General features: G+C 36.9%; 1 pseudogene; it reads left to right on the top strand.

The window, feature by feature from the left end:
• The first annotated feature begins 7,961 nt into the window (after positions 1–7,961).
• On the top strand, positions 7,962–11,262 carry LOC112521745 (annotated as a pseudogene).
• The last annotated feature ends 1,880 nt before the right edge of the window (positions 11,263–13,142 follow it).

The raw sequence follows: 13,142 nt of genomic DNA, 5'->3' as shown, positions 1-13,142 counted from the left end.
GGCGTGCGGGGAACGGTGCACTGCGTGGCCCCGGCGTGCGAGGAACGGGGCCCCGGCGTGCGGGGAACGGGCGATGTTCCCGTGATCGTGGCACGGCGTGGGGGGAACCAGACCCCATGGTCCCCCTTATATATACCTTATGGACAAAAAGCAAGGTGATAGGAACAAACATTGATTTTTTGAGCAGTCATAATTTTTCGTAGAAGGCCCAAACGGGGTCGGTTTTGGACGAAACTTTGCGTGAGACCTCTGGGACATAAAAAACGAAGGTTCCAACAAAAAAATATGGATTTGGGGTCGGGATTATCACGAGGGCTGGCTSGGGGGGGGGGGCGGGACGCCTCGGGTGGGCGTTTACGGCCGTTTCACGATCAAACGGAGTCGATTTTGCACAAAACTTTGGGTGAGCCCTCGGGAACATATTTAAACACGCCCCGAACTAGGAGATGAACTTTTACAGCCCGAAATTTTCCCGGGGGGCAAGACGCCTCCGGAGGGCGTGTACGACCGTTCCACCATCAAATAGAGCCGGTTTTGCACGAAAATTTGCATGAGACCTCAATAAAATATTTAAACACGCGCCGAATGAGTAGAAATAGTTTTACGGCCCAGGATTTTCCCAGGGTCGGGCCCGGGGAGCCGGAACGTCGACGGAGGGCGTGTACGGTCGTTTCATGATCAAACGATCACAAATTTGGATGAAACTTTGCGTGAGCCCTCGGAAACATATATGAACTTTGTTGGGACATAAAAACCATGTTGTTGGGACGGGATATTTCTAGGGCCGGGACGCCTCCGGAGGGCGTGTATGGTCGTTTCAAGATCAAACGGGCACGAATTTGGACGAAATTTGTGTTTGCCCTCTCGGACATATACGAGCATGATTTCCATCAAGATATAAAGTTTTTGGTTCGGGATTTCTCGGCATGATCCCCGATGACGTCTTCGGGGGGTCAGTACGACCGTCTTCTGCCCGTATGGAATCGGATTTGTACGAAACTTTGCAAGACCACTCCCGAACGTCTAGGCATGGCATGCTTGGTAGTGTCGTGCATGCACTAGGCATCGGGCGTGCTTGGCTTGGCTTGGCGCGGCATGCCTAGGCATGGCATGCTTAGTAGCGTCGTGCGGGCACTAGTAACCGGGCGTGCTTGGCTTGGCTTGGCCCGACATGCCTAGGCATGGCATGCTTGGTAGCGTCGTGGGGGCACAAGGCACCGGGGGTGCTTAGCTTGGCCTGGCTTGCCAAGGCATGGTAAGATTGGTAGCGTCGTGCGGGCACAAGGCACCGGGCGTGCTTGGCTTGGCTTGGCTTGGTCCGGCTTGCCTAGGCATGGCATGCTTGGTAGCGTCGTGCGGCCACAAGGCGCCAGGCGGGCTTGGCTTGGCTTTGCTCGGCTTGCCTAGGCATGGCATGCTTGGTAGCGTCATGCGGGCAAGAGGCACCGGGCGTGCTTGGCCTTGGCCCGGTTTGCCTTGTCGTTCTTGATAGCGTCGTACGGAGAAAGGGCACAGAGCCTTGCCCCGGCTTGGCTTGGCGTTCCTGTTAGCGTAGTGGGGGCACAAGGCACCGGGCATGCTTCACCAGGCCCAGCTTGCCTATGTGTTCTTGATAGTGTCGTGCGGGCACTAGGCACCGGACCTGCTTTCTCTCGCCTGGCTTGCCATGGCGTTGTTGATAGCGTCATGCGGGCACTAGGCCCCGACCCTGCTTGCCTTGGCCTGGCGTGCCTACGCGTGGCTAGCCTAGGCATGGCATGCTTGGTAGCGTCGTAAAAGTGGCTTAACCAAAATGTAGCCTCACTTGACACAAAGGCTTCCTTATTTAAATATTTGGGAAATTCAAATTTGTTGAAAAGGTATAATGGGTCAAAGTTGGATCAAAAGTCAAAATTGATGTTCAAAGTCAAAGTTGAAGGCCAGGGAGGCCGATTTTGAATATTTTTTTTGGCCAAACCGCCTTCGCCTAGGCCTCGAAAAAATATGCAACTTTAAAAAAAAAATCGTGTCGATCCAAGGTCCGAGTCAAAAGATATTGCACTTCAAACTTTTGGGATGAACTTATAAAACTTTCTATACTTGGATACTTAGTTGCCTTGAATGAATATGCTATATTAAAATAAATTGTTTAACAAATAAAGAAACAAGGTTTTCACCAATGATTTCTGACCTTTGTATATGTAATCATCCATCTTCTTTCACCCCATAATTGCAGACCACCTCATTTCGATCTTCAACATGTTCAAAATGTAGTTATCAAATAAGGATGCATGGCTAGGCTCAAATGAGCTCCTTACAACTGTTAATCCTAATTCTTTGAGTCTACATACGTTGCAAATAAGTTAGGGTTGGTTTACTTTATGGTACGTAGTTATGCAGAATGTAATTCTTCATAATTGCTGCACTGAACTTTCTATTTTGTTTTATATGTATTCAAATTAGGTCCTGGAACAAGAAATTGCATCACTTATCGTAAAAAGAATAGGTAAGTCAATATCTTTCCCTAGGAAATTACGAACATATATAAGAGAAACAGAGAGAGAAACTGCTGCAGTAATTTAATGTATAGTGTAGAAAAGATCACATTGAGATTTGAGAATACCTACAGTCCTATACAAATTAGCCAATTGTGTATCATGAAATTTAGAAGCATATTAGAAGAACAGTGGGTTTTCTATGTATGTATGAAAGGCCATTTATTATTTATGTCCTTTATCATTTCCATCAAAACAGTGCTCTCATTACCTGGTTCACTGTCTGGTTCATTCCGGGGCTGTTTGATTGCATCCAAATGATACTATTTGGCATTCGCAACCTACCTATGATTGGGTCAGAGGTGAAATCTTGTTTGGTAAAATTTAGTGGCCTCGTAATTATTCCAACCCCATCTGAATACCTCATTTTCCAGGGCATGACGGTATCTAATAGGAGAGACTCATTTCAACGATTACCCTTGGTTCGTTGCTGCTTGCATTCTTCATCTCAGCTACTGCTTTGTCTACTTTTTTTCATTTGCTTCATCCCAGCGCCTCTTTTGACAATTGGTTCGTTTCTTCTTTGTCTGCCTCATTTACTTCATCGAGGTTAGCTTGTTAAAGAATATTTTTCTTCCAGTTTTGCGATTACCTTGATTTGTTTTTATGTGTTCAATTATGTATCAATATTATTTTTTGATATGGGTATTGTGTATATGTAGAATGATGTTCTGAGGATTTTCTCTATGTAGCTAGATGTTCATGGGTATGGTATTCAAAAGAACCCATACATTTGAACCAAACTCAAATAGTAGGTATGTATAAATAGAAAAAGAAGATTTTATTTGGCAATTTAACATATGCAAATTAGGTGTTTGATGAAATGCCTTAATGACAACAACTTTAATGGTTGCCTTCCATACTATAATCACTTTATTGGATCTGTAAGGAGGGAGATATGATCAAAATGGTACAACTGTGCAAAGCTGACAGCAAAACTCTGGATGCATTAGGCTTAACTCTGGATACATGCAGCTGTAACTCTAAAGACATTGAGCTGTAACTCTGAAGATTTCATACTTGAATAGCATAAAGTATTATTAAACAATCTAAAGAATAGCAACTGATGTATGTTTGGAAATCTGTTAGTCGCACAATTCTCTTTCCAAATCTCTGGTTAATCAACCGTTATAAAATTTGAAGTTTATAATGATCATAAACTTCATGCATTCGATTTACAAAAAAAAAAATTTGACATCCCGCCGCATTGCGCTTATAATCTATGTTAACATGAATGCGTGTTTTAGAGCATATGGTAAATAAGCTTGATATAGAGGAAAGCAAAGTTCCAGAAATGTGAAAGAGGGGCTAGATGAACAGCTGGGTTGGTAACTTAATATGAACACAGTCTCTATGTGCTTAAGCTCTTAGTTGGGTTGGTAACTTAATATGAATAGTTGCCATAAACAGATGCCATAAACAAATGTATTAGACAAACACAGTTTCATTGCTTAAGTTTCAAAAACTCATTTTCAAGTGGTCTCTATATGTTTACATGCTAATTCTGTAAATAAGAAGAAAAAACAATTTAAGAGATCAATTAGGATTCAAGTAAGTCACATAAGCTCATTAGAGTTAAAAGATACATAGCCAAATGACCCTTAAAATAAGCTATAGCCGGTGGTATAATTTTCTTGTTGTTTAAAAAAAACCAATTCTTGTAATTGAGGATTGAACCAACAATGGAAACAAAACACAATAGCTCTCTTGATCAACAACATCCCTCCAATGAAGAAAACACAAWWGCTCTCTTGTTGCATCATTCCAGAAGCCACTGAGATATTCTAACCATAATGTAAGTTTATGCAAACTATCTTTTTGGACTAAATTGTATGTTGTAATGAATACAGTAATCGATGATACGCTCTTCATATTGTTAGTAATTTATTTATCAGTTTACATTAGGCATATTTCAAGATATCCATGCTATGTTGTCTAAATGATACAATAAATGCTTTTGTTACTCTTACCTTTGAAAGAAATTGTAGGATTTGTTATTGTGATGTAGTTCATGTATATGAAGTACTGGGGCAACCAGGAGCACAAGCTTCACGTAAGGGACTTCATTTACACGGTAATTGTATTTAATACTCCACTCAAGTGTTAGTAACTTATACTAATAGGCTATGTCTTTTCCATTCTCAACATTTATTCTCAAACGAACACTTTGAATATCAAATGCTCACTCACCTACTCTGTTTTGAACATGTGATATACCAAAATGGAAATCTAAAAAATTATATACACAAACATCTTTCTTGTTAGAGCTTGGACTCGACTTTGTTTCTGGGTCCGAAATGGGATATTGACCATGGTGGTAGGGATGTTATTCCCTTACTTCAGTTCTAATGTTTTAATCTTACACAAAATACGTAAACCGGCATCAATGGCTACATAATATTTTCTCAAAGATTGTGATATTTATATACCAGAACGTTTAAGTTGTAACAAATTATATAAATAATAGTACATTGTTCATCGTTTTATCTCAAGATGATAAAGAGAGGGTCGTATATAGAATAGTTTAGCATATATACTTCCTTTTACATATTTGATGATCGAAAACAGTAACTTGAGATGTGAAATACAGTAAAAACATGCCTTCCAATTGTGGTTCCATCTTTTTATGCTTCTCTCCTTTACACAACTACTCCTGCTTATGGATGCAAATGCCATGTGGTTATCCCAGATGATGCTGCAATCGAGAAGGTAACACTGATTTCAGCTTCTGAACTAGAAACTTGTTGTATGTTACTACAGGCAAACTGATCAAATTGGAAGTGCTATGATTTTTCTCTGCTGTTTTATTTGTGTGTTGTCTTTTCTTATTCTTTTTCAATTTTTAGCATTGTCTTTCTTATATTCAAGTTGTATCATTTCTTTTCATGCATTTTGCATGAGCCAAGGGTCTTCAAGGAAACTAGAACTCTACTCATTGGGTAGAGGTCAGGTCTGCCTATATTCTACCCTCCCATGACCTCTCCTTCTGGTAGGACATATGGAGTTTGTTTTGTTTGGTTTGGTTTGGTTAAAAGAAAGTCAAATTGCTTTCCTTTTTAGGATATGTGTGCACAAAATACATTTGGACTTGATCGTATTTTGGTTAGGATGACCCAAATCAGTTCTATCTATACTATATTATAAAGCATTTGACAAAAACTCTTAAAAACTACTTTTTATGCATAAGTACTGTTTATTAATGCATATTACTTAAAACTCAAGATTACAAGTAGATTGTGTGTAAGTACAACTTATTAAAGCTCCATATCTTGAAAACTGAAAATACTTGCTGTGTTTGTTAAGATCCTTCTCTTCCAAGAATTATTTACTTTTTTAGTCACCTGGGAATGGTGTTAGCTTGAGTTAACATTCTCAATCAAAATCCCTCAAAAGATTGATAAACTTTCATTGGGTTATGGTTTGTTTGTTTTAAGGAGTTCATAGTCAAAACTTTTAGCACATGTTTCAGAGTTTGATGTCTAGGAAAAATGTGACCACTTATAATATTATATTACAAGATCAAGGAAACAAATGACACAAGTAAAACCCAACAACAATGGACTAAAGTATAACCAAGAAAAACAATTGATTTAAAGTTGCTATTTAACAGGAAGGTTGGTTCTTAATTTCTAAGTTGGGTGGTTGTACTACTCCCATTTAGCTGCTAGTTACGGTCTAATGTTCGATCTAGGTTGCAAATTGCTAAAGTTCTAGGGACAATAATAGTTGCTGCATTGGTGCCTAATCAGACACGGACCTAGAAATTTTTTCAAGTGGTGGCACCATTTGATTATAAGAAACAACTATAGGAATATTTTTTACAAAATCATCGTTAGTCTGTTGGTTAGTTCATTGCTTTTCATATGTGAGGTCCTGTGTTCAAGTTTTTTATTGCAAATCTTCTTTCATAAACATAATAAATCTGAAATTAGAAGCTAAAAACTAAGAAAATGACTCTAATGGGATTCGAACTCGGGTTTGGGGTGGAAGAAAAGCGTTGCGAATCAACTTTACCAAGGGAAACTTGTGTCTTCATTGTAGTTTCATAATATATACGGTGGCAGTGGCACACAACAAATTGATACAGTGACACTTTTCACAACCCTACAGGTTTTTACGGTATGACGGAGGAACGAAGAGTTGGCCCGTGCAACCACATAAACCACCTGGGTTCCTTAACATCAGAGGCAGGTATCTCCAATCTGCATGTAGCTCATTTCTCATTTTCGTACTTCAGCTCTTAACATTCTGCCAATGGGTTCAACAACCAACATCTATTGGTTGGGTTATTTAAAAGTTTTGGCTTTCAGATATATGTTTAAAAAAATATTAAATTTTCTAGTAGTTGTAATCTATATGATTGGCTGGTAATTGCTGATTTGTTTTTCTCGGTAACTTATATGTGATTATGTGGTATTATATATTTAACTCGATATCACATGTTTTTTGAGTTTCATGATGTAGCAACAGTTTCTGATTGTTTGCTTATGCTCATATATCTAATATCGTGTCAGATGATTAGTCTTTATTGACGACCGATCCAGCTAAATTGCCTGTTTCACATTTTTTTCTATAACCCTATGGTTATTGCCTAAGAATAAGACCAAGTCGAGGGAGGTGAGGAGGAAGGCATGGGGGTTAACAAGACAATGCATACATGGCTTATTTATGTGATCAGGTTACGGATTAATTACTTTTAAATGCTTCGCAATAAGAATTGTACTTGAATCCGTAAACTATCATGTTGAATTTGATTGCTATATTTTTTTGTTCATCAAGAACTTGAACTATTAATTTTAGATTTGTTTGGATCGATACAATATCATGTGTTGTTTTGAACAAGTAGTGCATGTTTGTTTTAAATATGATATGTTTTAATTAATATTGTTTGATGTTATTTCTTGTAATTTATATTTGCATGGTAATTTACTAATTCAGAACATTAATCAAACAGTCATTTCATTCAACACCAGATCACACATAGAGTTTGAATGGTAACTTATGGTAATTTTCCGGGACACTTGTCAAACAGCCATTTTTCATTAATCGCTAGATCATACTGAGCCTCTCAATTCATTCAAACAACCCCTCAATTGATGTTTCCTCGCATCTGCCTTGCATATTTGTAATCCATATTGTAAGATAGCTGAAACTGAAATTCTTTTCTCAGTTTCCACCATTTCTTGTTATAATCTTTTTTTAATCTCGCTATTTATGTTTATTCAGGAGAAGCAGAGGCTCTTTTGGCTAGAGGTCAAGCAACAAAAGAAGGAAATGTTTTGGTGTTGGTGGCATCATTGCATTAAGGCACAAAAGAGTTAACATATGCAGGGAATTCGTGAATCTACTGATTCAATCTCTCTTCTGCTGCTTCTTTCTCTGTTGTGTTGAAAAATGATGCTGGGAAAGATTGGCAGAACAATAAGGATGGGAACATCTGAAAGACTCAGACTTGTGGGCAGCAGGCGATTCTCCACGAACAACAAACCTACCACTGAACCGAACAAGAATGGAGAAAGGACCGATGGGTCTTTGACTCACCATGACTTCTATCGAGACCTGGATAAACTTGATTTCATGACTGCTGCCAAGATTCTCTTCACCACTCCTCCTAAACAGAAGAAATTTGGGTATTTTTGTTTGCTTTTTTACTTCTTTATGATTGTTGGCCAAGTTGTTACATGAAGCTGGTTTAGGCAGCTGGTCAAACGTTTGGGTTACAATTGCATTTATGAACACCAAGTCCGTAAAAAATCTTCACTTCTTGTCACCCACATTCACTGGTTGTTTGCTGAACTTAATCCTATAGGGGGGCCGGATTGTAGGAAGTGGGCGATACAACTTCCGTACCAATTCGGTCGAACCACTTTCCTCTTATTTTCTTCAGACCAATGAGGGACGTAGGAATTACCCTTAACTGTCCGGAAGGCTCAAATAGCTTTCTCGGGAGCCTCACTTCCTCATCTGTCGTATTCGGGAGAGCTTGCTTCGTGGCGGAGCATTTAATGCATGGCTTCGACTCCTAATTCTACCTTTAAAGGGCTTCGTTTCGGCCAAGGAGCTGTTGTTCAAAATACAAGCTTAAGTTCAAATGAGAATCGGAAATAAATATATGAGAAGTTAGGAACCAACCATTAAATAAGTTATTCATAATGAATAACCCCAAAATATTTATGAATATTATCCAGCATGATTTTCATTATTCATCACGAATAGTTGGTTCCTAAGTTGTCAAAATATTTAGGTTTCTCATTTGAAGATTCCCCTGTTCCTATATATGCACATCTCATACTCATACGGTATCAAGAGAGCTATGAATGTTATATGATGTAAAATATGAATTGTTCTCATCAAAGCATCTGGTATTAGATGATGAATAACATCGGTCTTGTGTTTCAGGTTCCGCACAAAATGTAGTGATATTGTATGCGTACTTACTAGTGTGTCTCTGATATTCAGGCTTGATTTTCATCTGGTTCAGCTCTTCTTCGTTTGTTTACCATCACTCGGTAAAAATCTTAAACTCATTAAGTTCAAAGTATACAATATTTCATCTTTGCATTGGCCTAAAGGTTTATATTTTCTGTATCAGCTGTCTATTTGGAGAGTAATCTAATGGGGGTTCCATATTTTCGCTACAAAAACTTTTTGCAAAAATAAAACAAGTTTCCTAAAAAGTGGCAACTAGTTTGTGGTTGCCTGCACATTTTGGGAAATTTACATAAATAGTCAATCTCCTAAGCTCTTTTCAAACTTTTAGCCATTTTCAGGCCTCATTTCACTTTGTATCTAATCCTTACACACAAGCATTACGCATATGACCAAAGGGCCTTTGGCCTAGTGGTATGTGAGTCCTTGGCCTCCTAGGAGGTCAAGGGTTCAATCCTCACCAAAGGGGTGTGTGTTTTGCATAAGAATGGGCTACAAAGTGAAATAAGGTCCGAAAATGACAAAAAAGTGAAACCCCTTTTGCCAGATTGTCTATTTCTGTAAATATCCCTCATTCGTTTACTATATAACTTATGTTCTTCAAGTATGCCTTTTTTGACACCAAATCTTGTGCATTTTTCTATTAATCAAACAGGAAATCTATGGAAAATCCAAGAAAAAGATAGAGCCACAACAAGAACACGAGAAGAGGGTTGTTTTAGAAACAATAGTTGGCCTCTTGCCAAGGGAAAAGAATGCCATCTCGATAAGCTTTCTTTCAATGCTACTTCGAGCGGCCAAATATCTAGACACAACGGTGGTTTGCAAGCTAGATTTAGAGAAAAGGATCGGCTTACAGCTTTCACAGGCTGTTTTAGACGATATCTTGATTCCTTCTTTTTGCTTTGATGGTGATACCATGTTTGATGGTGATACAGTGCAACAGATCATGATGAATTACGTTGAAAACAATTGCGCAGAATCGTATGATACAGATTATGTTTCTCCAGTGCAGAGTGATTTGGAGAACATTGGGAAGCTGATGGAGAGCTTTCTTGCTAAGATAGCTTCCGACCGTAACTTGATGGCTTCAAAGTTCATAAGTTTTGCCGAATGTGTTCCGGAAGGAGCACGAGTAACAGAGGATGATGGAATGTATAGAGCCATTGATATTTACTTGAAGGTATGATCTCTTTTCATATTTAGGGGTTGTTTGGTCGATTTTCCATTAAGTAATGCATGGATAAAGCTTTATGTGTGGATTAATATGTCTATAGATTGAGAAAGTTTTTTCTTAGAGGGAAGGACATGTTTGGAAAAAAAAAAACTTGTCTTCTTGCATAAAGCTCCACCTTAGAAGCTTAATAAATAAGTCACTTTTTATATAATTAAGCCACTACCAAACAATCATGTATAGCTGTCTGAATATGTTGTGAGTTCCATTGTGCTCATTAAGCTGCTAACAAACATAGATAAAAAAAATTTCATTTTATGGTGGTATCATATATATTGTGACAGTATGTAAGAAAGGGAGGTTCCGACATGTTGAGAAAAGATGGTTCAAGTCTAACCAATGTGAGATTTTAACATATGTTCCCTCCAACGTGTGTTGGAGGCTAGACAAACATGGATCTAGACTCTGTCGGACTATTTGTGTCTGTCTAACCTCACTTGGAAGGGGGTGTTAGAGTCCCAGATTGGCTAAATGTGAACCCTTTTATTTTAATATATGTTGGAACTTTCCTTCTATTTTTAAGCGTTTTTTAGATATTGTCACATATTGGATGCGAAGGTAATAACCTGCTCAAGGAAACCCTAAATCCTAAATGTTAAAACAGTTTTCTACTTAGTGTTATAATGTGTTGTGAACATCTAGAATATATAACATCTTGATCAAATGTTTTCATTTGAATCTTTTCAGGCTTATCCAGCTTTAAGTGACATGGACTGAAAGAAAGTTTGCAGTTTGATGGACTGTCAAAAGTTATCCCGTGAAGCTCGTGCTCACGCAGCCCAAAATGAGCTGCTTCCGGTTCAAACCGTAGTTCAAGTTCTTTACTACGAACAACAACGCTTACGAGAAATGGACGGTAGCCCAATCAATAATGACTCCTCTGATCAAGCAAACTCATACGGTACCCCTAGAACTCAAAACTCGATATCAATTGAAATCTCGAGCTTAAAAAAAGAAAACCAAGATCTCAAGTTTGAGCTTCTCAAGATGCATGCAATAATGTTGGTCGTTTATGATTCACATAAGTTGTATGTACAGGTTAAAATAAGTCGGAACCAGTTATAAACACCTGAATTTTTATAAGAAACTTTTTTTTTTCTTATAAGTAGAAGACACCAATTAACTAGCCAACCCCTTCGTAGCCTCAACACTTGCATTTCAATTTTTTTATACATAAATTAGACGATTAAGGATGTTATAAATGTTTAATTACATTTCAATGACTTTCGATTATTTGATTTGTTGTTTTAGCTAAAGGGTTGTATTTACCTCTTAATATTTTCATTATGAGGTAATATCTGAATCGTTAAAATGTGAATCTTGTTTGGCAAAAAAAAAAGTCTTTTAATGGTTCTAGAACTTTCTGAATGATTTTGTATCATGGACCTCCCATTAACCATTCAACGCTCTAATTTCATTGTAAACAATTATATTTCATTTTGTATCATGGACCTCCCTTAACTATTCAACGCCCTAATTTCATTGTAAACAATTATATTTCATTTTGTATTATATCATGAGAGCTTTTTAATCATTTTGATCACTTAATCATTCCACACCAAACTATTAAGTAACTACCAAACAACCCCTATTTTTTTTTTAATTTTTCCTTATTGTCACTTTAACAACCCAAATCTATTAATTTTTAAATAAATATATTAAATGTAAAATGACAAACAAAAATATAAATGATTCTTTTATAGTGTATTTATGGTTATTTATTATGTTGTACATTTTCTAGTTAAGGCTTTGAAGTCATGGTCAATGTTAGCCATTTAAATACTTTATATGTATGATTGTTGGGTTGCATTTTTTTAAAGAGAGAGTTAAAAAAAATCTCCATCTTTGAATCGTATTTATTTGAAAATCAATATTAATACAGTGCATCAAAATGTATCAGATCAATTCTTGTAAGAAGCATAATTCATAATATCATGGATCCATAATTTTTTCTATTTGGCAAATGGTCTCTTATTCTTGGTTTTCTTTTGAAAATAGAGTAAGGTTATTAAATTAGTAAAGTACGGATCCATAAAATTTTCACTTGTGACACGAAATAATTACCAAAACTGAATAACTCATAAAACTCAGGTTAAAGCATTTCGCTATACTAAAGGATAGTCTTATTTGATTCAATTTTGTTTTTTTTTTTTTTTTTTTTTTACATTTTGGTTAAAACGAATAAGTCAATACATAATTTCTTTTTTATTTTATATGTATAGACTTTTCTTGAAATTCAAATAATACTCATTTCGTAATTATTTTCATCTTTCATTATCTTACCTGATAAAATAGTAACCCTTCGATAAATCAACTTTCCTAACAAAAAATTACAAACAAACTTTGTTCAGAAAACTATTTTCTATTAATTTACACCATAACTGAATTGAATGGTCTGCTAGCATTTTCCAAGTCAACGATTTTACAGAGTTTTACATATGAGGTAGATTTATATGAGAATGATATTTTATTTTAAAAAATTAAGAGAATTGTTAAATTACGTACAAAATCACATGTGATTTTACATTAATGCCCAAAAAAGTGTGCAGGCGACCCTATGGCCACTTGGCAAGGTAGCATGACAAGGTCACGTGAATCACGTGTGATTTTTTACACGATGTTTGCATAATGTGATTTGATAATTCTCTTATTTTCTTAAATAAACATCATTCTCGTATAAACCTGACTCTTCTATACATTACCCCTATAAAATCGACATTTTTCCGGTAGCCTCAAATTTTATATAACCAAAGGAGAAATTTCAAACGATATTGGAGATATGGATTTTACCAAAATAAATTTGCTGGCAGTGAAGATGGTGGGGTGGGTGCTGATGGTGGTCTGTTTATTGCAAACACACATAGATTTTTTTTTCAAAGTAATAACACCATTTGATTATAAAAAATAAAAAATAAGGATTTTTTTTATATAAAATCATCATTACT

The sequence above is a fragment of the Cynara cardunculus genome (genome assembly GCF_001531365.2).
Source record: "Cynara cardunculus var. scolymus isolate 2C chromosome LG 11, CcrdV1, whole genome shotgun sequence".
In the NCBI taxonomy this organism is placed as follows: Eukaryota; Viridiplantae; Streptophyta; class Magnoliopsida; order Asterales; family Asteraceae; genus Cynara; species Cynara cardunculus.
Note: the sequence above shows the minus strand (reverse complement) of the source record. Positions and strands in the feature narration are given on the sequence as shown.